The sequence below is a fragment of the Phyllobates terribilis genome, unplaced genomic scaffold (genome assembly GCF_046119375.1).
Source record: "Phyllobates terribilis strain yellow unplaced genomic scaffold, ASM4611937v1 Scaffold_110__1_contigs__length_5578470, whole genome shotgun sequence".
Lineage (NCBI taxonomy): Eukaryota > Metazoa > Chordata > Amphibia > Anura > Dendrobatidae > Phyllobates > Phyllobates terribilis.
In genome coordinates, this window is record NW_027362870.1 from 4,681,065 (window position 1) to 4,706,408 (window position 25,344).

Consider the following 25,344-nt stretch of genomic DNA (forward strand, 5'->3'; position numbering starts at 1 on the left):
TGGAGGTACCCGGACGCCGGTCTTTGTGCTTCAGTAGCACCGAGAAGCGGGGCTAAGTGCTTCGGTGGAAAGTGGGCGAGGAGCCATGTGCTTCGGTGGCACATGAATGTTGGTCTGTGTGCTTCGGTGGCACCTAGACACGGGTCTGTGTGCTACGGTGGCACCTAGACACCAGGCCATGTGCTTCGGTGGCACCCGGACGCGGGGCAGAGTTCTTCAATGGCACACGGACATGGGTCTGTGTGCTTCGGTGGCACCCAGACACTAGGCTGTGTGCTTCAGGGGCACTCGTACGTGGAGCCGTGTGCTTCGGTGGTACTCGGACACTGATCTTTGTGCTTCGGTATCACCGTGAAGCAGGACCGCGTGCTTTGGTGGCACCCGGATGCAGGGCCGTGTGCTTCTGTAGCACATGGACGCTGGTCTGTGTGCTTCGGTGGCACCCAGACACTTGTACTTGGGGCCGTGTGCTTCGGTGGCACCTGTACAGGCAGGTTGTGTGCTTCAGTGGCACCTGGACTCAGCTTTGTGTGCTTCATAGGCACCCATTCAACGGGTCAGTGTGCTTCGGTGGCACCCAGACACGAAGCCGTGTTCTTCATGTGCACTCGTACGTGGAGCCGTGAGCTTCGGAGGTACCCGGACGCCGGTCTTTGTGCTTCAGTAGCACCGAAAAGCGGGAGCCATGTGCTTCGGTGGCACCCGTGCGCAGGGCCCTGTGCTTATTTGGCACATGGACGTGGGTCTGTGTGCTTCGGTGGCACCCAGACACAGGGGTGTGTGCTTCAATGATACTCGTATGTGGGGCTATGTGCTTCAGTGGCACCCGTTCAGGAAGCTGGGCCATGTGCTTCAGAGGCATCCGAATGCGAGTCTGTGTGCTTTTGTGGCACCTAGACAAGGGGCCATGTGCTTCGGTGGCACCCGGACGTGGGGCAGAGTGCTTCGGTGGCACATGGACGCGGGTCTGTGTGCTTCGTTTGCACCTACACGCGGGTCTGTGTGCTTTGTCGGCACCCGGACGTGGGGCCGTGTGCTTCGGGGGCACCTGGACGCTGGTCTGTGTGCTTCGGTGGCACCCGTATGTGAGCTGTGTGCTTCGATGGCACCCGGAAGCGGGGCCGTGTGCTTCAGAGGCACCCAAATGCGGGTCTGTGTGCTTTGGTGGCACCTAGACAAGGGGCCATGTGCTTCGGTGCCACATGGACGCGGGGCAGAGTGCTTCGGTGGCAACTAGACGCGGGGCCGTGTGCTTTGGCGGCACCCGGACGTGGGGCCTTGTGCTTCAGTGGCACCCGGACGCGGGTCTGTGTGCTTCGGTTGCACCCGTATGTGGGCTGTGTGCTTTGGTGGCACCCGGATGTGGGGCTGTGTGCTTCGGTGGCACCCGGACGCGGGTCTGTGTGCTTCGGTGGCACCTAGACATTGGCCATGTACTTCGGTGGCACCCTGACACGGGGCAGAGTGCTTCGGTGGCACACGGACATGGGTCTGTGTGCTTCGGTGGCACCCAGACACGAGGCCGTGTGCTTCGGTGGCACTCGTATGTGGGGCCGTGTGCTTCGATGGCACCCAGACACGAGGCCGTGTGCTTCAGGGGCGCTTGTACGTGGAGCCGTGTACTTCGGAGGTACCCGGACACCGGTCTTTGTGCTTCGGTAGCTCTGAGAAGCGGGGCCATGTGCTTCGGTGGAAACCGGACGTGGGGCCATGTGCTTCGGTAGCACATGGACGTTAGTCTGTGTGCTTCAGTGGCACCCAGACACGGGTATGTGTGCTATGATGGCACCTAGAGATGGGCCCATGTGCTTCGGTGGCACCTGGACGCATGGCAGAGTGCTTCGGTGGCACATGGTCATGGGTCTGTGTGCTTCGGTGGCACCCAGACACGAGGCCGTGTGCTTCAGGGGCACTCATAATTGGAGCCGTGTGCTTCGGTGGTACCCGGACGCCAGTGTTTGTGCTTCGGTAGCACCGAGAGGCAGGGCCATGTGCTCCGGTGGCACCCGGATGCGGGTCTGTGTGCTTCGGTGGCACCTAGACACGGGTCCATGTGCTTCGGCGGCACCCGGACGAGGGGCCATGTGCTTCGGTGGTTCTCATACGTGGAGTCGTGTTCTTCAATGGTACAGAGACGCCGGTCTTTGTGCTTCGGTAACACCGAGAAGCGGGGCCGTGTGCTTTGGTGGCATCCAGACACGGGGCCGTGTGCTTAGGTGACACTCGTATGTGGAGCTTTGTGCATCAGTGGCACCTGTTCAGGGGGTCGTTTGCTTTGGTGGCACGCGGACGCGGGGCAGAGTGCTATTGTGGCACACGGACACGGATCTGTGTGCTTCGGTGGCACCCAGACACGAGGCTGCATGCTTCAGGGGCACTCATACGTGGAGCCGTGTGCTTCGGTGGTACCCAGACGCTGGTCTTTGTGCTTCGGTAGCACCGAGAGGCAGGGCCATGTGCTCCGGTGGCACCCGGACGCGGGTCTGTGTGCTTCGGTGGCACCTAGACACGGGTCCATGTGCTTCGGTGGCACCCGGACGAGGGGCCATGTGCTTCGGTGGCACCTAGACACGGGTCCATGTGCTTCGGTGGCACACGGACGCAGGTCTGTGTGCTTAGGTGGCACCCAGACACGGGGCCGTGTGCTTCGGTGGCACCCGGTTGCGGGACCGTGTGCTTCGGTGGCACCCAGACACGGGTCTGTGCTTCGGTGTCGCCTAGACATGGGGTCATGTGCTTCGGTCGCACTCTTATGCAGGGCTGTGTTCTTCAGTGGCACCCGTTCAAGGGGTCATGTGCTTTGGTGGCACACAGACGCGGGGCAGAAAGCTACGGTGGCACACGAATGCGGGTCTGTGTGCTTCGGTGGCACCCAGACACAAGGCCGTGTGCTTCAGGGGCACTCGTACTTGCAGCCGTGAGCTTAGGAGGTACCTGGACGCCGGTCTTTGTGCTTCGGTAGCACCGAGAAGTGTGTTTCGCTGGTACCTAGACATGGGGCCAAGTGCTTCAGTGGCACCCGGATGCAGGGCAGAGTACTTCGGTGGCACACGGATGCAGGACTGTGTGCTTTGGTTGCACCCAGACACAAGGCCTTGTGCTTCAGGGGCACTCGTACACGGAGCCGTGTGCTTCCGTGGTACCTGGACACCGGTCTTTGTGCTTCAGTAGCACTGAGAAGTGGGGCTTCGGTGGCACCCGGACGCTGGTCTGTGTGCTTCGGTGGCACCCAGACACGGGTCTGTGTGCTTCTGTGGTACACAGACGCCGGTCTGTATGCTTCGGTGGCACACGGACGCGGGTCTGTGTGCTTAGATGGCATTTAGATGTGGGGCCGTGTGCTTCAGGGACACTCGTACGTGGAGCCGTGTTCTTCGGTGGTACCTGGACGCCAAGCTTTGTGCTTCGGTAGCACCTAGAAGTGGGGCCATGTGATTCGGTGGCACCCGGACGCGGATCTGTGTGCTTCGGTGGCAACCAGACACGGGTATGTGTGCTTCGGTGGCACTCGCATGTGGGGCCATGTGCTTCTGTTGCATCCGTACAGGTAGGCCGTATGCGTCGGTGGCACCCTGATGTGGGTGTGTATGCTTTGGTGGCACCCAGACACTGGTTTTGTGCTTCGGTGACACCCACATAGGGAGGCCATGTGCTTCGGTGGCACCTGGACACGGGTTTGTGTGCTGTGGCACCCAGACGCAGGACCATGTGCTTCGGTGGCACCCGGATGCGGGGCCATGTGCTTCGGTGGCATACGGACCGCGGCTCTGTGTGCTTCGGTGGCACCGAGATGGGGGTCTGTATGCTTCGGTGGCACCTAGACATGGGCCATGTGCTTCGGTGGCACCCAGACGCGGGGCAGAGTGCTTCGGTGGCACACGGACGCGGGTCTGTATTCTTCGGTGGCACACGGACGCGGGTCTGTATGCTTCAGGGGCACACGGACGCGGGTGTGTTTCGGTGGCACTCGTATGTGGGGCTGTGTGCTTCAGTTGCACCCGAATGCAGATCTGTGTGCTTCTGTGGCACCTAGACAAGAGGCCATGTGCTTTGGTGGCACACGGATGCGGGTCTGCGTGCTTAGGTGGCACCTAGATGCACGGCCATGTGCTTTGGTGGCACCCGGACGTGGGGCAGAGTGCTTCGGTGACACCCAGACTCGAGGCCTTGTGCTTCACAGTCACTCGTACATGGAGCCGTGTGCTTCGATGGTACCCAGACGCCGATCTTAGTGCTTCAGTAGCACTGAGAAGCGGGGCCATGTGCTACGGTGGCACACGGACCCAGGTCCATGTGCTTCTGTGGCACTCGTACGTGGGGCAGTGTTCTTCGGTAGCACCCGTAAAGAGTAGGCCGTGTGCTTCGGTGGCACCTGGATGCGGGTTTGTGTGCTTCGGTGGCACCTGGACGAGGGGTCATGTGCTTCTGTGGCACACGGACGCGGGGCAGAGTGCTACGGTGGCACTCGGATGCGGGTCTGTGTGCTTCAGTGGCACCCAGACACAAGACCGTGTTCTTCATGGGCACTCGTACATGGAGCAGTGTGCTTCGGAGGTACCCGGATGCCGGTCTTTGTGATTCAGTAGCACCGAAAAGCGGGGCCATGTGCTTCGGTGGCACCCGGACGCAGGGCCATGTGCTTCTATGGCACATGGATGTGGATCTGTGTGCTTCGGTGGCACCCACACACATGTCTGCGTGCGTCGGTGGCACTAGTACGTGGGGCCGTGTGATTCGGTTGCACCCGAATGTGGGTCTGTGTGCTTCGGTGGCACCTAGACAAGGGGCCATGTGCTTCAGGGGCACTCGTACGTGGAGTCGTGTTCTTTGGTGATACCCGGACGCTGGTCTTTGTGCTTCCATAGCACTGAGAAGCGGGGCCATGTGCTTCGGTGGCACACAGATATGGGTCTCTGTGCTTCGGTGGTGCACAGACACGGGTCTGTGTGCTTCGGTAGCACCCGTACAGGGAGGCCGTGTGCTTAAGTGGCACCCAGACGCGAGGCCGTGTGCTTCCTTGGCACCGTGAGGTGGGGCCGTGTGCTTCGGTGGCACCCCGAAGCAGGGCCATGTGCTTTAATGGCACCTGTAAGCGGGACCGTGTGTGTCGGGGCACCCGTACGCGGTGCCTTGTGCTTCAATGGCATATGTACGCAGGGCCGTGCGCCTTGGTGGCAACCGGATGCCGGGCCCGTGTTCTTCGGTGGCACCCGTACACGGGATTGTGTGCTTTGGTGGCACCCGGACGTGGGGCCGTGTGCGTCGGTGGCACCCGGATGCCGAGCCCTGTGCTTCAGTGGGACTCAAACTCGAGGACCTTATGCTTCTGTGGCACGTGGACGCTGTTCTTTGTGCTTCGGTGGCCCGCGGACGTCGGACTTTGTGCTTCGATAGCACATGGACTTTGGGCAGTGTGCTTCGTTTGTACCCGGATGTCAGGTCTTGTGCTTTGGTGGAAAAGAAAAACAGAGGCAGACCAATTGCCAATGAGTGTGACCTGGAGGGTAAACTCTCCAGTAATACATTTTCAGATAACATGCTGTATGTTAGTGGTTTTATTATTATCTATAGTTTGGTTGTAATTTCATATTTTGATAGCTTGTCATATTCTTATATGCGTACATAGATGACCCATAGCATGGCATTATATTCTTTACCTGTGCTGCAAGAAAAAGTTTCCAGTTTGTCAGGGAGCGCTTCCAGGTGATTCATTACTTACTCCAAATCTTTCAGGAATAATCCAGTTTATTTTTATATAAACAACGCGTTTCGGCTATACATAACATTAGCCTTCATTTTACCTGATGAAGGCTAATGTTATGTATAGCCGAAACGCGTTGTTTATATAAAAATAAACTGGATTATTCCTGAAAGATTTGGAGTAAGTAATGAATCACCTGGAAGCGCTCCCTGACAAACTGGAAACTTTTTCTTGCACTTTCTGACGAGTCTCCTGCAAAGGAGCTCGTTTTACCTGTTTTTGAGCTGCAGGCCAGCAGATCCAGACAACTACTCCACTCCCTAAAGACAGGGATACATGCTGGATAACAAGACACCACAAAGGTGAGAGCAATTTTTAATTCTAATTCGATATTGTTAAAATATTACACTTAGATCTGCGCCCCACTTTCTTTTCTCCTTTTCCCTTTTTTTAATTCATCCATTACCTGTGCTGCAAACATTTAGCCATGTGCTTCGGTGTCAGGCAGATGTCGGTCAATGTGCTTCGGTGGCACGTGGATGTTGGTCCGTGTACTTTGGTGGCACATGGACACGGGGCCGTGTGTTTCAGTGACATTCGATTACGTGGCCATATGCTTCAGTGGCATACGGATGCTGGGTCATATGCTTCGATGACAAGCGGAAACCAAGCTACGTGCTCTGTTGGCACGTGGAAGTTGAGCTGTGTGCTCTGGTCGCACGCAGATGCCAGGCCGTGTGTTTTGGTGGCAAAGAGATGCCAGGCCGCATGCTTCAGCAGCATGTGGACATCAGACCATGTGCTTCTGTGGCATCTGTTCGGGCGATGTGCTTCAGTGGCACACAGAAGTCGGGTCATTACACCATATACAGCAGGGGCACATTATAAAATTATCTTAGCACAGGAACATTTTATTTAAACACATCCAATTGTGGAAATTATTATTATTCCAAGATGTATTGATTAAAATGAACTTTTGTTCATTGGAAAACCCCTTTAAGTACCAGATGTGGAGCTGTTAGCAGAGTGACGGATAACTAGGACACAGCAAAGAGCTGCATCCAGGATCATGGCACCAGGGACACAGCCGGGATCAGGTTCATGACCACAAGCTATAACTAGAAATAGGCCTTGGACATAACCAGTATATAGCAGGAGCAGATCATGGACTCAGAACTAGGAGATGTGAGGAACAGAGGCCAGGACAAATTTAGGTTGGGAAGCATGGACAGCATCCAGGATTAGGTGAGTAGTCACAGCACAGGCCACGTACAGGGAGTAATTGGCTTGGGCAGGAATTTGTTGCGTCCTCAGTGAAATCACATGTGAACGCATACTCGCACAGTGTCTGTTGTTGCAGAGATCAAAGCAGCGACAAGGTGCAACAAGATGTGGACACTAGACGATAAGAGGTGGCCGGGACATGGAGGTCTCACGCAGCAAACAGTGGCCAAACAAGAGCAAGTCACAGCAAGGACACAATCCAAGCAGCACCGCAGTAGCCAAGTAAGTCTTATTCTAATTCATTGGATGGGGCTGTATTGTGAGATGAAGATGCATGCAGTAAGGAAGGAAATATGTTTAACATGTTAATAAAGTGTTTGAAAGCTGTGAAGTGTTATAAGAAAGAGGTGATCACTACATGGCTGAAAGCTCAGAACAGTGAGATACTAGTCACAGCGCAGGGTGTGTTCATTGTCATTCACTTATACATTTGTAGTAAGAGCATCAGGGAAGCAGAGTACGTGGATGTTTTTTGTTTTTTTTAACCTAAGTCTTGGCAGCGAAGACAGACTTAGATAGGTAGTGAGGAAGCAGAGGAGAAATTATTAATGGAATTCACGAAAAAAATATTTTCCATTTTCAAGACTGTCCTATATAGGAATACAAGTGGACTCGCTAAAAGGGCAGTGTAGGCTGCCGGCTGTCAAGTTGATTACCGGAAGATGGAAAGGTGAATGCGGTGTGATGTGATGGTCAGAAATTTTTAGCCATTGTTGGATTCCCTGAAGTTTATATGTAGGGTGATTCTGATGGGGAAGATCTCTTTCAGCCATATGCCATTAAGCTCAATTGGGATGAAGAAAAGGTTTCATAAAATTGGGGTTATGGACTAATTGAACAAAGATTTGGCGGTGCGCAGAAAAATTCTAACAGCTTTTAATGAACCTAGGCGGCACTGAAAACTGGGGTAGAAGGTGATCAGTAAGTATTGTAACACGATAATACTACATAGCATACATACAGTGAAGGAAGTAATTATTTGATCCCTTGCTGTTTTTGTACGTTTGCCCACTGACAAAGACATGAACAGTCTATAATTTTAAGGGTAGGTTAATTTTAACATTGAGAGATAGAATATCCCCCCAAAAAATCAAGAAAATCACATTGTATATATTAGATAAATGTATTTGCATTTTGCAGTGAGAAATAAGTATTTGATTCCTCTGGAAAACAACACTTAATACTTGGTGGCAAAACCTTTGTTGGCAAGCACAGAAGTCAGACTTTTTTCGTAGTTGATGATGAGGGTTGCGCACATGTCAGGAGGAATTTTGGTCCACTCCTCTTTGCAGATCATCTCTAAATCATTCAGATTTTGAGGCTGTCGATTGGCAACTCGGAGTTTCAACTACCTCCACTCCTTTGTTGCCTTTGCTGTATGTTTTGGGTCATTGTCTTGCTGGAAGACCCTGCTCCGACCCATTTTTAATGTCCTGGTGGAGGGAAGGAGGTTGTCACTCAGGATTTTACGGTGCATGGCTCCATCCATTCTCCCATTGATGCGGTGAAGTAGTCCTGTGCCCTTAGCAAAGAAACACCCCCAAAACATAATGTTTCCACCTCCATGCTTGACAGTGGGGATGGTGTTCTTTGGGTCATAGGCAGCATTTCTCTTCCTCCAAAAACAGCGAGTTGAGTTAATGCCAAAGAGCTCAATTTTTGTCTCATCTGACCACAGCACCTTCTCCCAATAACTCACAGAATCATACAGTTGTTCATTGACAAACTTCAGATGGGCCTGCACTTGTGATGAGCGAGCATGTTCAGTTAACCCTTTCGACGAGTATGCTCGGGCGAGTACCAAGTATCTTCAGCGTGCTTGTTTGACAGTTTTAATACAACAAAAAAAAGACGAACAACCAGCAGAAGAGGATGTATGGTTGTTCGCCTTTTTTTGTTGTTCTGGGAGACATCCGTCTTTTGGGTCATTCTCCAAATTGGTATCGGCTGTGCCTGAGGAGGAGAGTTTTTCCGGTGATTTGGAGAGAGTTTGGACGGATGTGCGTGGTAATCTTCAGGAGGCTAACAAAAAATCTAAGAGGTACTTTGATAGGAAACGGCAAGAGGTTTTGTTTGCTATTGGTGACATGGTTTGGTTGTCCTCTAAGAATCTGCGGTTGAGGATTCCTTCTAAAAAATTGGGTCCCAAGTTTGTAGGGCCCTTTAAGGTGCTTCAGGTAGTTAACCAATCTGCTGTTAGGTTGGAGGTTCCTACCTCCTGGAAGATTAATCCGGTGTTTCATGTTTCTCTGTTGAAAAGAGCTTGTGTGTCGGATGGTGACGCCTCTGCCACTGTTCCTCCGGTGGTGGAGGACGGGGAATACGAAATTTCCCGCATCCTAAATTCTAGACGGTATAGAGGGAGTTTGCAGTATCTCGTCGCTTGGAAGGGTTTCGGACCCGAGGATAACTCATGGGTGAGGGCGGATGATGTTTCTGCTTCCAGACTTGTCAGAGCATTTCACAAGAGGTTTCCTGATAAGCCTGGGCCTAGGGGATCCGGAGGATCCTCATAGAAGAGGGGGTACTGTTAGAACTCTCCTGTTAGGTTTTTTCTATCTTGCTGGTCACATGACCTTTTTTTTTTCTTTGTTCATACGTTGCACACAGTTCTTAATAAAATGGTCAGATTTCCCGCAATAAAAGCACAAACCTTCAGAATACCTGCGGTCTTTTTCCTGAGAGCGGGGTGCCATCGCCCCAATCTCCATCGGCTCTCCAATGTCAGTACAGACCCTCTCAAGACTCGGAGCTGACATGGCAGAGGATTTACTCTCATTAACCCTTGCACGCAGTCTCCTGTCCACCCGTATAGCTAATTGCATTGCCTCCTGCAAGTTTCCAGGTGTGGGATAAGCAATCAGCAAATCCTTAACCCTATCACCTAGCCCCGCAAGAAACAAACTTTTCAAAGCTGAATCATTCCACCCCACCTGGGCAGACCACCGACGGAAGTGAGAACAATATTTTTCCACATTACCTGATCCCTGCCTCAAACGTCTCAATTCAGTCTCAGCTGATGAGACACGATCAGGATCATCATACAACAAACCCAAAGCAGAAAAAAAACTATCCACTGATCTAAAGCATGGATCACTAGGTTGGAGAAAAAAGGCCCATCCCTGAGGCTCCTTGCGCAAAAGTGACATTATGAACCCTATGCGCTGTGATTCATCACCAGAGGATCTGGGTCTCAAATGAAAATACAACAAACAAGCATTTTTAAAGGAAAAAAATTCTTGTTGATCACCAAAAAATAAATCAGGCAAACGTACCTTTGGCTCCACAAAATGTGCTCCAGAACAGCTACTCACGTGTTGTTGGAGCTCGGCCACCTCCAGAGAGAGTCCCTGCAGGCGTTGAGCCAAATCCTGAACCGACACCATGATGGAAACTGGAAGTCTTTCCTTAGAGATAATTTTGGGCTGGACTTACTGTTATGATCTGCTACAAGTACTAAGGAAAGAAAGGAGATCTGTCCCTACAATAGAAATAAGCTAGATCCCTACGATGTAACGGGGAACCTGATCCTGCGATCAGACCCGCTAAAGTCTTCGCTAGTCTGTACGAAGACCTATAGATGCAAGAAAGGGATCCCTACAAGAACTAGGGACTGGGATAAAGTTGGACACCTCCTAGCAGAAATTGTAGCAGTAAAAGACAAACACACAACATAGAACAAAGGTCCGAAGACCTAGGAAAACTGACTGAGAAAGGTAACTAAGCACCAAGCTAGCTTAAGAGTAGAAATTACAATGAAGTCCAGCAAGGCCAGGAGGGCGGAGCAGGACTAAATAGGCAAAAAAGGTCATGTGACCAGCAAGATAGAAAAAACCTAACAGGAGAGTTCTAACACCCGTACGCGGTGCCTTGTGCTTCAATGGCACATGTACGCGGGGCCATGCACCTTGGTGGCAACCAGATGCCGGGCCGTGTTCTTCGGTGGCACCCGTACACGGGATTGTGTGCTTCGGTGGTACCTGGACGTGGGGCCGTGTGCTTCGGTGACACCCGGATGCCGAGCCCTGTGCTTCAGTGGGACTCAAACTCGAGGACCTTGTGCTTCTATGGCACATGGACGCTGTTCTTTGTGCTTCGGTGGCCCGCGGACGTCGGACTTTGTGCTTCAATAGCACATGGACTTTGGGCAGTGTGCTTCGTTTGTACTCGGATGTCAGGCCTTGTGCTTTGGTGGAAAAAAAAATCAGAGGCAGACCAATTGCCAATGAGTGTGACCTGGAGGGTAAGCTCTCCAGTAATTCATTTTCTGATAACATACTGTATGTTAGCGGTTGTATTATTATCTACAGTTTGGTTATAATTTCATATTTTGATAGCTTGTCATATTCTTATATACGTACATAGATGACCCATAGCATGACATTATATTCTCTATCAGTGGATTTAACTGTGCTGCAAACATTTAGCCATGTGCTTCGGTGTCAGGCAGATGTCGGTCAATGAGCTTCGGTGGCATGTGGATGTTGGTCCATGTACTTTGGTGGCACATGGACACGGGGCCATATGTTTCAGTGACATTCGATTATGTGGCCATATGCTTCAGTGGCATACGGATGCTGGGTCATATGCTTCGGTGACAAGCGGAAACCAGGCTACGTGTTTTGTTGGCACGTGGGAGTTGAGCCGTGTGCTCTGGTGGCACGCGATGCCAGGCCGTGTGTTTTGATGGCAAAGAGACACGGGCCGCATGTAGGTTAATTTTAACATTGAGAGATAGAATATCCCCCCAAAAAATCAAGAAAATCACATTGTATAAATTAGACAAATTTATTTGCATTTTGCAGTGAGAAATAAGTATTTGATTTCTCTGGAAAACAACACTTAATACTTGGTGGCAAAACCTTTGTTGGCAAGCACAGAAGTCAGACTTTTTTTGTAGTTGATGATGAGGGTTGCGCACATGTCAGGAGGAATTTTGGTCCACTCCTCTTTGCAGATCATCTCTAAATCATTCAGATTTTGAGGCTGTCGATTGGCAACTCGGAGTTTCAACTCCCTCCACTCCTTTGTTGCCTTGGCTGTATGTTTTGGGTCATTGTCTTGTTGGAAGACCCTGCCCCGACCCATTTTTAATGTCCTGGTGGAGGGAAGGAGGTTGTCACTCAGGATTTTACGGTACATGGCTCCATCCATTCTCCCATTGATGCGGTGAAGTAGTCCTGTGCCCTTAGCAAAGAAACACCCCCAAAACATAATGTTTCCACCTCCATGCTTGACAGTGGGGATGGTGTTCTTTGGGTCATAGGCAGCATTTCTCTTCCTCCAAAAACAGCGAGTTGAGTTAATACCAAAGAGCTCAATTTTTGTCTCATCTGACCACAGCACCTTCTCCCAATAACTCACAGAATCATACAGTTGTTCATTGGCGAACTTCAGATGGGCCTGCACTTGTGATGAGCGAGTATGTTCAGTTAACCCTTTCGACGAGTATGCTCGGGCGAGTACCAAGTATCTTCAGCGTGCTTCTTTGACAGTTTTAATACATGTGAGGAATGCTTAAGAAACAAGCATTCTTCACATGTATTAAAGCTGTCAAACAGTCGCAAATCATGCACATGGGAGTGATTCAAACATATCACCGAGCATGCTGAAGATACTCTGTACTCGCCCGACCAATGGTTTTCTTGGTGACTGTGGTCCCAGCTACCTTGAGATCATTAACAAGTTCCCCCTCTGTAGTTTTATGCTGATCTCTCACCTTCCTCATGATGAAGGCTACCCCACGAGGTGAGATTTTGCATGGTTCCCCAGATCGATGTCGATTGACAGTCATTTTGTACTTCTTCCATTTTCTTACTATTGCACCAACAGTTGTCTTCTTCTTACCCAGCGTCTTACTTTTGTTTTTTTAGCCCATTCCAGCTTTGTGCAGGTCTATGATCTTGTCCCTGACATCCTTAGAAAGCTCTTTGGTCTTGTCCATGTTGTAGAGGTTAGAGTCTGACGGATTAATTGAGTCTGTGGACAGGAGTCTTTTATACAGGAGACTATGTAAGACAGCTGTCTTTAATGCAGGTAACAAGTTGATTAGGAGCGTCTAACTAGTCTGTAGGAGCCAGAACTCATAATGGTTTGTAGGGGATCAAATACTTATTTCTCACTGCAAAATGCAAATAAATGTATCTAATTTATACAATGTGATTTTCTTGATTTTTTGGGGGGATATTCTATCTCTCAATGTTAAAATTAACCTACCCTTAAAATTATAGACTGTTCATGTCTTTGTCAGTGGGCAAACTTACAAAAACAGCAATTAATCAAATAATTATTTCCTTCCCTGTATCTAGAAAGGTTTACAAGATAATATGTTTGTCGGGAGTTCTTCTTTAAAGAGGATCTGTCACTTGCCATAAATATGGAAATATTTTACCTGGTCTAAATGATTTTGTTTCCCTGAAGTTGTTTTGGAAAAAAAAATCATATTAATGGCAAATGACAGTTTCTCTTTAAAACATGCATTTTGTAAGCTCTTAAATGCTACTGCACTTTGGTCATTGTGGCCCAGTTTTTGTGCAACTTGCAACGTCACATATTATTTCATACATATTGTTTTTTTAGCTCTGTCTTGTCAGTACATCACATTCATCTTATTCCCCTCTTGCTTTCCTAAACTGAAGGCTATATATCTCCATGGCATTCTGACCTCATGACTGGTCAACAAAAGCCTGACCCCGAGGAGCAATCCTGGTCTTCAGAATTTGCACGATGGGGAAGACCAAGAACAAGCAGGGCCTTTGACAGCAGAACAACTTGACCACAAAGGAGTTTCAGAAGAAAAACTGTTGCCCCTGCAGCTATTTTTACATTTAAAATAGAGTTTATACTTTAATGATTTTAATTAAAAAGTCAATGCTAAATAAAGTTTTGGAAAATGACATTTATCCGGACTTGTGTTTTATTTACATTATTATTTTAAAATAACTGTTACATGACTTCTTTTACGTGAGGTTTAGCTGAGGCTCTAACAGCCTTTACCTATCCTCCATTTTTATGGTAGGTTGGAGAATGGCTTTCCGGATGCTAAGGTGGCCATAGACATGAGTTGGCTATTGACAAGACACTTGTCCTGCCAACACTTATCTTTTCCGACTTCCCATTATAATAGAATGATCAGTATGACTGAGGGTTTACGTGTAGTCAATAGGGACAGCCACTGCTAGACACTAGAGATGAGCAGATTGATGTGCGAGATTTCGGTACAGCATCTAGGTCAGTGGTACCTGGCAGTTACACAGAAGGCCCAAAAATCAATTATCTGCCTGTCAACTGAAAATGCTGACAGGCTGACTCTTATAAAAATGAACAAGGGCTGGATTGGGCCAGGCTTCTCAACAACACCGAATGATAGCAGCATAAGAAACTCAAATCCAGTGTCTTTTCTTGGGAGGTGTATTCCCATGCACCTTTTCACACCCACACATGGGTATACGCTTCCTGATTTTGGCTATTTGTTCTTTTCCTCCTCCTTCTCTTCATCCTCCACCACCATATCTCCATGGTGACCGTGGTCCGTGATGCAACACCCACATAATTTTCTTAGAGGGTGTTTATGATGCCCGTTAAAAAAATTTTTTATACAGTATGTTCATGTATACCCCCCAGGGGTAAATGTTTGTCAGCCCATACACTTAGTGCATGGGCATTACAAGTATAGGAGGCCCGCTCCTTTCTAATGGAAACATTTTTTTTTTATGAGGCCCTCCTCCACGTCTCTTCCAAGGGGCATTGAAGTGCCTCCAAATTTTTGGCAGCCCTTGCATTCACTGCATAGGCCAACACTATGGGAGACTCTCTCTTTTCTAATGGGAATTTGTCGTTACTATGGCCCTGCTCCGTGTGTCTTTAAATTCTTAGTGGGGTTTTTCCTAAAATTGGTCAGCCGTTGGACTCACTGTATACCCTATAACTGTATAGCAGACCCTCTCCTTTCTAATGGGAACATGTCGTACCTTGTTACTGTGGCCCTGCTCCATGTGTCTTTAAATTCTTAGTGGGGTTTTTCCTAAAATTGGTCAGCCGTTGGACTCACTGCATACCCTATAACTGTATAGCAAACTCTCTCTTTTCTTATGGGAATTTGTCTTTATAGTGGCCCTGCTCTATGTGTCTTTAAATTCGATTTCCCTCTATGCCAGTCCTTTCACCGAGCTAAATACAGCTCTCAGCAAAAAAAGCTATGGACTGGCTCTGTACTGTCCCTGGCCACATTCACCTGTCCACGTGTTTGTGGTTAGGCGGTCCTTCCCAGTAAGTGCACTGGGGAGGGCACGGGTAATGTTGTGGGACCCGTGCTTGTGGAAGACGGAGACGACCCCGGGAGAAACAGTGGCGGCTGGGGACCGAGTTTGGACACCCGGACGCTGCTGGCATGAGGTTATGAAAAGCTTCCGCCTTCACGAGCCTAAAAGGCCACATTTCAAGTGAAAGCAGCTTTAGAGGACTTCTTGGGAGAAATGACAGCTGGGTAGATATGGTTTCCCAAGTCCTTTCACCAAGCTAAAGAATATGGCTGTGGTGAAATACAACTCAGCAGAAAAAGCTGTGGACTGGCTCCGTACCTTCCCTGGCCACATTCACCTGTCCACGTGTTTGTGGTTAGGCGGTCCTGCCCAGTAAGTGCACTGGGGAGGGCACGGGTAATGTTGTGGTAACCGTGCTTGTGGAAGGAGGAGACGACACCGGGAGAAACAGTGGCGGCTGGGGAGAGGAGTATGGACACCCGGCCGCCTCCTGCATGAGGTTATCAAAAGCTTCCGCCTCCACGAGCCTAAAAGGCCACATTTTCAAGTGCAAGCAGCTGTGAAAAATTTGGCAGTATAGTATTGCAGCCTGTGGGTGGGTGGGTGGCTGCATACTTGCGCTTGCATTCCAAGGAATGGGGTAGAGACAACTGAACGCTGCACTGGGACAAGGACGTGGACAGTGATTGTTGCAAGTCTGCAACGACAGGTGCATGGCGGGAGGCATCTTCGCATGTGCCAAGGATCACTTATGATGGCCACACTTTTAGGCAGTGACCTGGGAGTCAGAAATGCTTCCAGAGGTCTTCCCCATGCTGTTCCCATGTCTTTTCAGCACTGTATGCATGTGTCTGATGATGTGTCATACACCACATGGCCAGATAAGGTTGTAAAATGTTAAAATTACATTTCCCAGTGAATGCATTTGTCTTTGTTGAAAGCAATGCTAAAGTGCAAAAACGCATCAAAAACGCTACGTGTGAACATAGCCCAAGGTGTGGAGGAGTATTTTTTGTTATTTATTTTGCCTTATATACAATCATTACCCTGGAAAGGATGTTCCTTAATATATTTCCCAGGAAAATCCATTTTGGTTTTGTTTTTGTATGTTTTATTGTGAGTCCGTAAAAGTGGTGTAATTCTCTGACAGCGTTGTAGACACCAGTGACCTGGGAGTCAGAAATGCTTCCAGGGGTCTTCCCCATGTCATTTGAGCACTGTTCCCATCGATTTGGGCAATTTTTAGGCCCTCTGCAGACCGCCGGGGGGAGCCGCCTGAAAAATGTTCGAGTTTCCCATAGACTTACATTGGGCTCGTTGCTCAGGTCGAGCACTTGAGTATTCCAATTTGCTCGACCCGAGCATTTTTGTGCTCGCTCATCACTAATCCTAACCCATATCACTAAAGGAGTTACATGTGCTGTCAGGGTTAGGCCTCAGCTAGCCCAGTACTCAGTCCTGTAGGCAAGCAGCAAAGTCACAGCAGGAATTTCAGTAAGCAACAAGGGTTTTTTTTTTTTAAATGGCCTAAAAAGAGTGAAGAAGCCAAGTTCTAGTTTCAGCAATAAGACAAAAAAAAGAAAATTGGAAAATCATACAATGACATGCCTCAACCATGAAGAACCCAGCAATGCAAATCTCATAAAACAGCAGCACAATGTAAAAGTGGAATTTACCTATAACCAGACAACATGCAAGTAACTTAACCCTTACACCCGCCAGAGCCCTTCCACTTACCCTGGTCATCACAGCTGCCATCTTTACACCCTCTCATAAAGGCCCTCATCACAGCACACAATCTGCTGACTGCTTCCTCTCTGTGGTTTAAATCCTGGAAGCTGGCAGGAGATTGGCCAGGAGACCATCAGTAAGCAGCTGCTGCAATTCATGTCTGATTTCTAGCCAGGATTGGGGCTCATTCACAGGATTGTATTTTTGGTCCGGGTGCTGTCTGTTGAAATAACGGACCACACTCGGACCATTGTTATTCAGTGACACAGTGCAGATGAGACATTTTTTTTTTCACTGAATTTGTGTGAGAAAAATAGTGCAGCGTGCTCTGGTTTCTTCTATAAATCAGATGAGACTCGCACATTCAAGTCTGGGTGCGTAAAAAAAATCAGATGCCATACAGAGCCATAGTATAGCTTTCGATTTTTACAGATACATTGCAAAGGCATTACACATTAATCTAACTCTCTACCTAAACAGCGCATAACAAATACTGCTTGACACATTGACTTGGGGATAAAAGATTGGCCACAGCCTTTATTAAAATATTAAAACACTAGCTTAATTTGGTCTGCCACATTAAGTTTCATGACAGATCATTTTAATAGTAAAAAAAAATAATCTTAATAGTAAAAAAAAATAATCTTAAGAGTAAAAAAAAATAATCTTATTTACTTACTCGTACATCCAAAATTTCAGATGTCTAACTTCAAAACTGACGGATTCCATACAATCTTTGAACCCCTATAATATGAAGAGGGAAACTCTTGAGGGTGGAATTATCAAAATTCCTTTCTTAGTGCTCATTTAAGCTATAATAGAACCTATCTGCAAATTTCAAGATGCTAAGTTCAGTGGTTTCGGCTGTGCGTTGACCGCTAGGTGTGTCAGTCAATCAGGTTTACAGTTTTATATAATCTTCGCCTGTATGGTGTGTTTATAAAAAGTAGCCCTATGTCCTTCCCCAGGCTTGAAATTATCCATATCAAATTTCATCACAAACGGATTACTAAACACTGATTAATAAACAGGACGGACTGAAGTTACTTGCGTTTAATATTGTTCGTGTTAGTAAAGAATTAGTATGTAATTGGAATAATGGACATCTGCAGGTAATTTATCTATGTGTTTTTACTGCAATATACTCCTGTAAACTATGTTATTTGATTTCTTTCGTTCAGCGAAAATATGTAGATTTTGCGATTTAGAAACACGTGAGCAAGCTACGTATAGCTGACCGTGGGAAAAACAGGGCGTGCCTAAATGTATCCCCGCTACCTTCAAAGTTTGCCCTTGCGATTTATTGATGGTCATTGAAAATGCAACTTTAAGTGGGAACTGCAAACGTTTGAAATTAAAGGGTAAGTTATTGGGTATTATTGGGATGCGTGGTATAAGAATATTTTCACCCTTAGCTTCTCCAGTTAAAATTGTGGCCTTTACAATGTGCCTGCCTAGTTCAGTGACTCGCAATCTAGTGCCATTACATAATCTCGGGGCGTCCAAGTTGCGCATTAAAAAAACGGGTATACCGACCTTTAATTCGAGCTTATGAGATGGGACCCCGGATAGCTCCAAAGAGTTAAGATAGTCGACGGGGTAGCTCGTACAGTCTTCAGATGACATGACTGTGTCGATGGAGTTGTAGGTTGTTGCATCGCTGGTTACTTGGTCCAAGATAATTTTATTGATTTTCGCAACTGTTTCATTTCTTGGTGCTAGTATAGTTCTTTCACATAGTCAATTTTCATCGTGGATGTTTTGTTGCAAATTTGGAAAAACTTGAGCAATAAGTGCGTCTTCCGAATCCACAACATGACAAAATTGGTTAGTGAATAGAACCATACCTTCTTCGTCAGTTTCAATTCGACCTTCACCGATCTCGAGCAGTTTCTCAGCGTACGCGCCCGACTGTAGATCACTGAATAACTGGACACGCATGTTGGTGGTGAGGTGCAGCTTTTCAACTTTGGTCCATAAATATGAGGATTTCAGACATGCGTTAATTTCGTCTGCTGCAGTGCCTCGCTCGATGACAGGCAAAGTTTGCCTAAAGTCCCCAGCCAATAAAACAACCACACCACCCATTATTGTTTGTTTACTGTGTAAGTCTTGTAGACAACGATCAAGAGCTTCGATGGCGCGTTTGTGTGACATTGTGCACTCGTCCCACACGATTAGTTTGCACTGTTGCAACAGGAGGCCACGGGCGCTGCTCTTGCTGATATTACACGATGGGGTTTCTTCGTTCACCAGATTATGAGGTAATTTAAAGACTGAATGTGCCATCCGTCCACCGCTTAGCAATGTTGCAGCAATTCCAGAGGAAGCCACAGCTAATGCAACGTTATGACCGCTACGAATTTTTGCTAAAAGTAAATTAAGCAAGAAAGTATTTCCTGTACCACCCGGGGCATCAAGGAAAAAAAGTCCGCCTTCACCATTCTCAACTCGTCCTACTATTTTGTGATAAATCTCTCTTTGATCAGGTAGCAAACGTGGCTCAGTTTCGCAAACGTGAGCGTCTAACTGGTTGGTATCATAGCTTAGCTCTTTTATCAACTCGTTCGACAGCTCTCCTCTACGCCGCGGTGAGGGTAGACTAAAATCGGACAATTTCTTTCCAGAAATTATTAATATTTTGTCCTCGATAAGCCCCAACGCCTCATTGAAACAGAGATCATCGTTAACGTGATCCATTCTTTCAAATCTGTGCATGATATCCTCTGATAACGCAGTTTTATACTTGTGCCAGAGTTGTAGAGGATTGGATAAACCGCAAGTGCATATCAATATGGCAAACAGCTCTCTTATTTGCGCCGGGGAGCGACATAGCACGGCCTCTTCTAAGGTGGTATCCCAGTGGTTATCATCTTCCAACAACCCCATCTTCTCACACACCTGCCGAAAAGTTCTTGACCTTCAAATGTTTTTAAATCCGAGAAGTTGGTTGGACCCCTTATTACATTCAGCAGCATACGCAAGCAATAACATTCAAAATTGCTAACGTGCACCGTGTAAATGCGACCTAGAGCGTCTCCTGCCTTTACACCTGGCCAGCCATCGACAGGTGTTCCTTGTAGACGACGTTTCCATTGCTTCCGAGCCACATTCCAAGTATAGTAGCGAGGCACGTCAATGTAAAGTAATGTTTTTGCAAACGTATCACTTTGGCACAACAGGAAAAATGCAGTTAGTGTAGTTTTAGGTGGTGCTTCTAATCTCTCTCTAAAATTATTTTCCATAAAGTAAACCCTCTCGCCATTGGGTAAATGAATCACGAGATGAGTGACGGTTGGGTGTCTCTCGTGCAGAGGCAGACCTAAGATCCGCCACGTTGCTTCGTTACTACTAACATATCGGCCGTTTCTAAAGGTCTGCACCTCATCTCTTGGGTCAATGTTAACATTCCCTATCTGGCGGATGTTAAAAATAGCCTTGTCGCTACCCTTATTAATATATTTACAAATATATTTTATCGCCTGTACCGTATTACAGAACTCTACATTTAAATGAAAATTAAAATTTTTTGATAAGAGTGGAGAATATGGGACCACCCAGCTATTGTCCACCAATATTTCCTGTGTTCCTCTACGGGTTTTTATAATCGTCGTGCATCCACCATTCTCTGGTGCTCTGCGCCTGTACAAAGAAAGGATAACCTTTGTCATTGGTTTGAGTATCTTTTAAAAGCTTCCTCGGATATTTTTTGGTACATTTTGTAACGGGTCTGGGAGGCGGAACCTCTGAGCTACTATACAAGGGGGCGGTCCTTGTAAGGGAGCGGGTGGCGACCAGGGAACATGGGCAGGCAGTCACAGCAGGTGACCGGGACAGTCTCTGAGTGAACGGGCTGGAGGTCACGGCAAGTGACCGGGGCAGTCTCTGGATGAACGGGCAGGAGGTCACGGCAAGTGACCGGGGCAGTCTCTGGATGAACGGGCAGGAGGTCACGGCAAGTGACCGGGGCAGTCTCTGGATGAACGGGCAGGAGGTCACGGCAAGTGACCGGGGCAGTCTCTGGGTAAAGGGTAGGTACGACCTGTGATGGCAGAGCCTCCAGGTAGGCTAGCAGGCAGATGGTAGATGTGTGCTCCCAGGTGAGCAAGCGAGAGTCTCTGGAATGGCAGGTGGTCACAGCACCTGACGGCGGAGCCTCCAGGTAGGCTAGCAGCCAGGTAACAGGTGTGCGCTCCCAGGTGAGCGGGCAGGAGTCTCTGGAATGGCAGGTGGTCACAGCACGTGACGGCGGAGCCTCCAGGTAGGCTAGCAGGCAGGTAGCAGGTGTGCGCTCCCAGGTGAGCGGGCAGGAGTCTCTGGAATGGCAGGTGGTCACAGCACGTGACGGCGGAGCCTCCAGGTAGGCTAGCAGGCAGGTAGCAGATGTGCGCTCCCAGGTGAGCGGGCAAGCTGATCCATAGACAGACTGACAGGAGTAGGAAGGCAGACCGTCGGACCTCAGGCTAGCAAGCAGGTAGGAGGAATGTCAGGCAGGAAACAGACAGCAAACTGGCAGGATTCTGGCAGGTAACTGGCTGGTAACTGGCAGCGGGACCTGAGGGCTGAAGCAGAGTAGTGAACAGTGCAACAACATTGCTCGGGCACCTCCATTTTGGAGGAGGTGCCTTATATATGGTGAAGTCCTCCGGCCATTGGCCAGGGACTCCTTAGGACGGTGCGCACGGCCCCTTTAAGAGGGAGGGAGCGCGCGCGCCCTAAGCACAGTGGCCGGGAAGGAGCGCGCGCTGCCAGCAGAGCGGGAGGAGGACGCCGGGCTCGGAGCAGAGGGGTGAGGGGAACAGCGTCCCTGCCTAGCAGAGGGCAGGGACGCCGGCGCTACAGTACCCCCCCTTTTAGGCCCCCCCTTTTTTAGGCCAGAGAGAAATTTAGCTAGGATGAGAGGGGCATGGATGTTCTCCCGGGGCTCCCACGTTCTCTCTTCAGGACCAAACCCCTTCCAATCTACTAGAAAAAGGGTCTTCCCTCTTACCCTTTTGGTGGCCAGAATGTTCTCTACCTCAAATTCGTTTTCAGCGGAAACCGGAGCAGGAGGCGTACCTGTAGACTTGGAAAAAGAGTTAAGTACCACAGGTTTGAGGAGAGATACATGGAAGGAGTTAGGGATCCGCAAGTTGGCCGGGAGTTTCAATTTATAGGCCACCGGGTTGATCTGACTGATGACCTCCAGAGGACCGATGAACCGAGGCCCTAACTTATAGGAAGGAATCTTGAGCCGGACATACTTGGACGAGAGCCAGACCTTATCCCCTGGACGGAATTGAGGAGGATCCAGACGTTTTTTGTCAGCATGTCTTTTCATACGCTCGGATGACAGAAGGAGTGCGGATCGGGTACTCTCCCATATGGAGGAAAATTTGTTAACAAGAGATTCCGCAGCCGGATTGTCCACCGAGGTGGAGACGGGAAATGGGATCCGAGGATGCTGACCGAAGACAACAAAAAACGGGGATTTGGAGGAGGATTCGCTCTCGTGATTGTTGTAAGAAAATTCGGCCCATGGCAGGAGATCCACCCAGTCTGAATGGTGGGCATTAACAAAGTGCCGGAGGTAACTGGTCAGGTTCTGATTGATCCGCTCCACTTGACCATTAGACTGTGGGTGGTAAGCGGAGGAGAAGTCCAGGGTGACGTCTAGCAGTTTACAAGTGGCTCTCCAGAAGCGTGAGGTGAACTGTACCCCACGATCCGACACGATGTGGAGGGGCAGGCCATGAAGACGGAAGATGTGGCAGATAAAGTCTTTAGCCAGCTTGGGTGCAGACGGGAGGCCTGGCAGGGGAACGAAATGAGCCATCTTGGAAAAGCGGTCAGCGACCACCCAAATGACCGTACAACCGGCAGAGACGGGGAGATCAGTTATAAAGTCCATTGCTATATGCTGCCAGGGGGCAGCAGGTACTGGGAGCGGAAGGAGGCGACCGGCTGGCAGATGTGTCGGAACCTTGTTGCGGGCGCAGGACACACAGGCAGAAACAAAGTCTATTACGTCCTTGTGCAGGGTAGGCCACCAGTAGTGCCGGGTAATAAGCTGGAGGGTCTTTTTCTGACCGGCGTGGCCAGCTAGTTTAGACGAGTGACCCCAGTGTAGGATCTTCTGCCGATCAGGTACTGATACGAACGTCTTACCGGGAGGGAGACGATTTAGACTCACGGGAGCCACCTGCATTACTCTGGCGGGATCGATGATGTGTTTCGGTTCCTCCTCGAGATCAGACACCAGAAAGGATCGGGATAAGGCGTCCGCCTTGATGTTTTTGTCAGCCGGGCGAAAATGAAGAATAAAATCAAAGCGAGCAAAAAACAAGGAACACCGAGCTTGGCGCTAGTGTTGAGCCACCCCCGTAGTGTTCGAGTTCGGTTCGGTTCGTCGAACACCCGTGTGTTCGCCGAACTGTTCGTCGAACTGTTCGTCGAACACCTTCGAACACCGTTAAAACCAATGGCAGGCAAACAAAAACACATAGAAACACATAGAAAACACCTTCAAAGGTGTCCAAAAGCTGACAAACTGCTCAGAAGACATAACTAACACATGGAAAAGTGACAAGTACATATAGTCATGCGAAAATAAAAGAGGTGGAGGAGTAAAAGGAGGGGGAGACACAAATATAGGCATGTCATGCTCTTCTAAAATCCAAAAAGTGAGAAGCCGACACGGCCAGTCCGCTCCTGCCCGTGCCACCTCCGTGTCGCCGGGTTTGTGCCAGAGCCGCGGTGAACCCTGATGGCCAGCCCCCCTCTCCCAATACTGGTGCCTGTCCGCTGGTGGGTCGAGCGAGCCCCCCTGTGGTGGAGGCAGCTCTAAGCTTTTTAATTTAAATTGTCTCTCTAATTTGAATAAATACACTTTAAATCCATTTACAAGGTTCTATTGGAGGGCAAGTCTCATGCCAGCAGCCGCGTAATTCCAGCTCCAGTAGCGTCCACTAAAGCTGCTGCAGTTAAAAAGCTTTTATAAGGATCGAGCTCGGCTGTCCACCGCAAGGCATCCTACTGCCAGTCCGAGCCCCTATGCCTTGGGGTGCCTCCTGATGCTCTTCACTGAGTATCCCGTGGTCCCGAAGCATTTCCTTTGAAAAAATTAAGTGTCCAAACTACAGGTGGTGTAGCTTGCTTAACAGCCGGGATAATCCGCTGACTAGCAGACACTGCTGCTAGGCACAAAGTATTTCCTGGGCTAGATGCAGTTAAAAATTTGTAATTAGATACTCTCGTTGGATGCTGAGAAAGCATTCCATAGAGTCTCCTGGCACGCCATATATGATTCTCTTAAAAAGCTTGGGGTAGGGGTCTAGGGGACCCTTTTATAGCCAGAATCACGGCCCTGTATCGCAATACGTCACCTAGGCTGAAGATAAATGGAACTGTAGCACCCTGAGGGCTCGGTTGCTACAGAGGTATTGCACCTCACCCAGAGGTGTGATATCTCACTCTCAGGTAAGGATGTAGTGTGGATCAGGACCCGACACCTGCATGCATTACACCACATTGCCGTGGGGCAGGGCGACCAATATGCCCCTGAGATGGGCACGACAGTCCCTGTCCCTGGCTGGAGTGGGGGGAGGGAACACTGAGGAAGGGGAACCCTGTAGTGCAGGAGCAGGGAGGAAGCAGTTCCTGGGTGCATTGAGAAGGGAGTATAAAAGGTGGGCACCATCTTAGTTCAGTGCAGAGAAGTCTGAGCAGAAGTGGCAGGGAGCAGGGGCTCTGCATGAGCTCTGCTCCGGAGGCGGGCCTAGTAACAGAGGCCCAGGCCTGGAAGAGGGAGAAGGAAGGAAGAGGAGCGGAGAAGGCTCCAGGAACGAGGAATGAAGGGATCCCAGGGGTGCGGACGGGCGAGTCGCCACCGCACGCCCGAATCCACCTGCGTGGAGGGGTCAGGCCAAAGGGGGAGACCGGTCCCCGAACTAGTGGAGGCAGGAAACGACCTTCAGCTAGAAACCGGAGGCTCTGACATTTTATGTGGCGCAGCCCCTCGCTACACCCGCTAGGAAGGCACCACATAGGGTCAGGGAAACTGGCGCCAAGTTTACCAAGAGGAGGCCCGAGGCAGCCGGACAGAAGTGTTGGTAAGAAAGGCCATACAAAGGACACACAAAGGGGGTCCTGTGAAGTGCTCCAAAGTTATCTGGGAGTTGTCTGAGCCCCTCACCTGGTGAGCACAGTACGACGTGGGCAGCCGTTACCTGCAGACGTGGTCTGGATAATAAGAACTGTGAGTAAAGGCCCTGAACTGCATCACTGACTCCGTGTCGTTACTGCTGCTGCCCTGCACCATCACCCCCATCCTCCGCATACACTGCCCTGAGGCTATACTCCTCCCGTGGGGAGTTATGCTACGCTCTG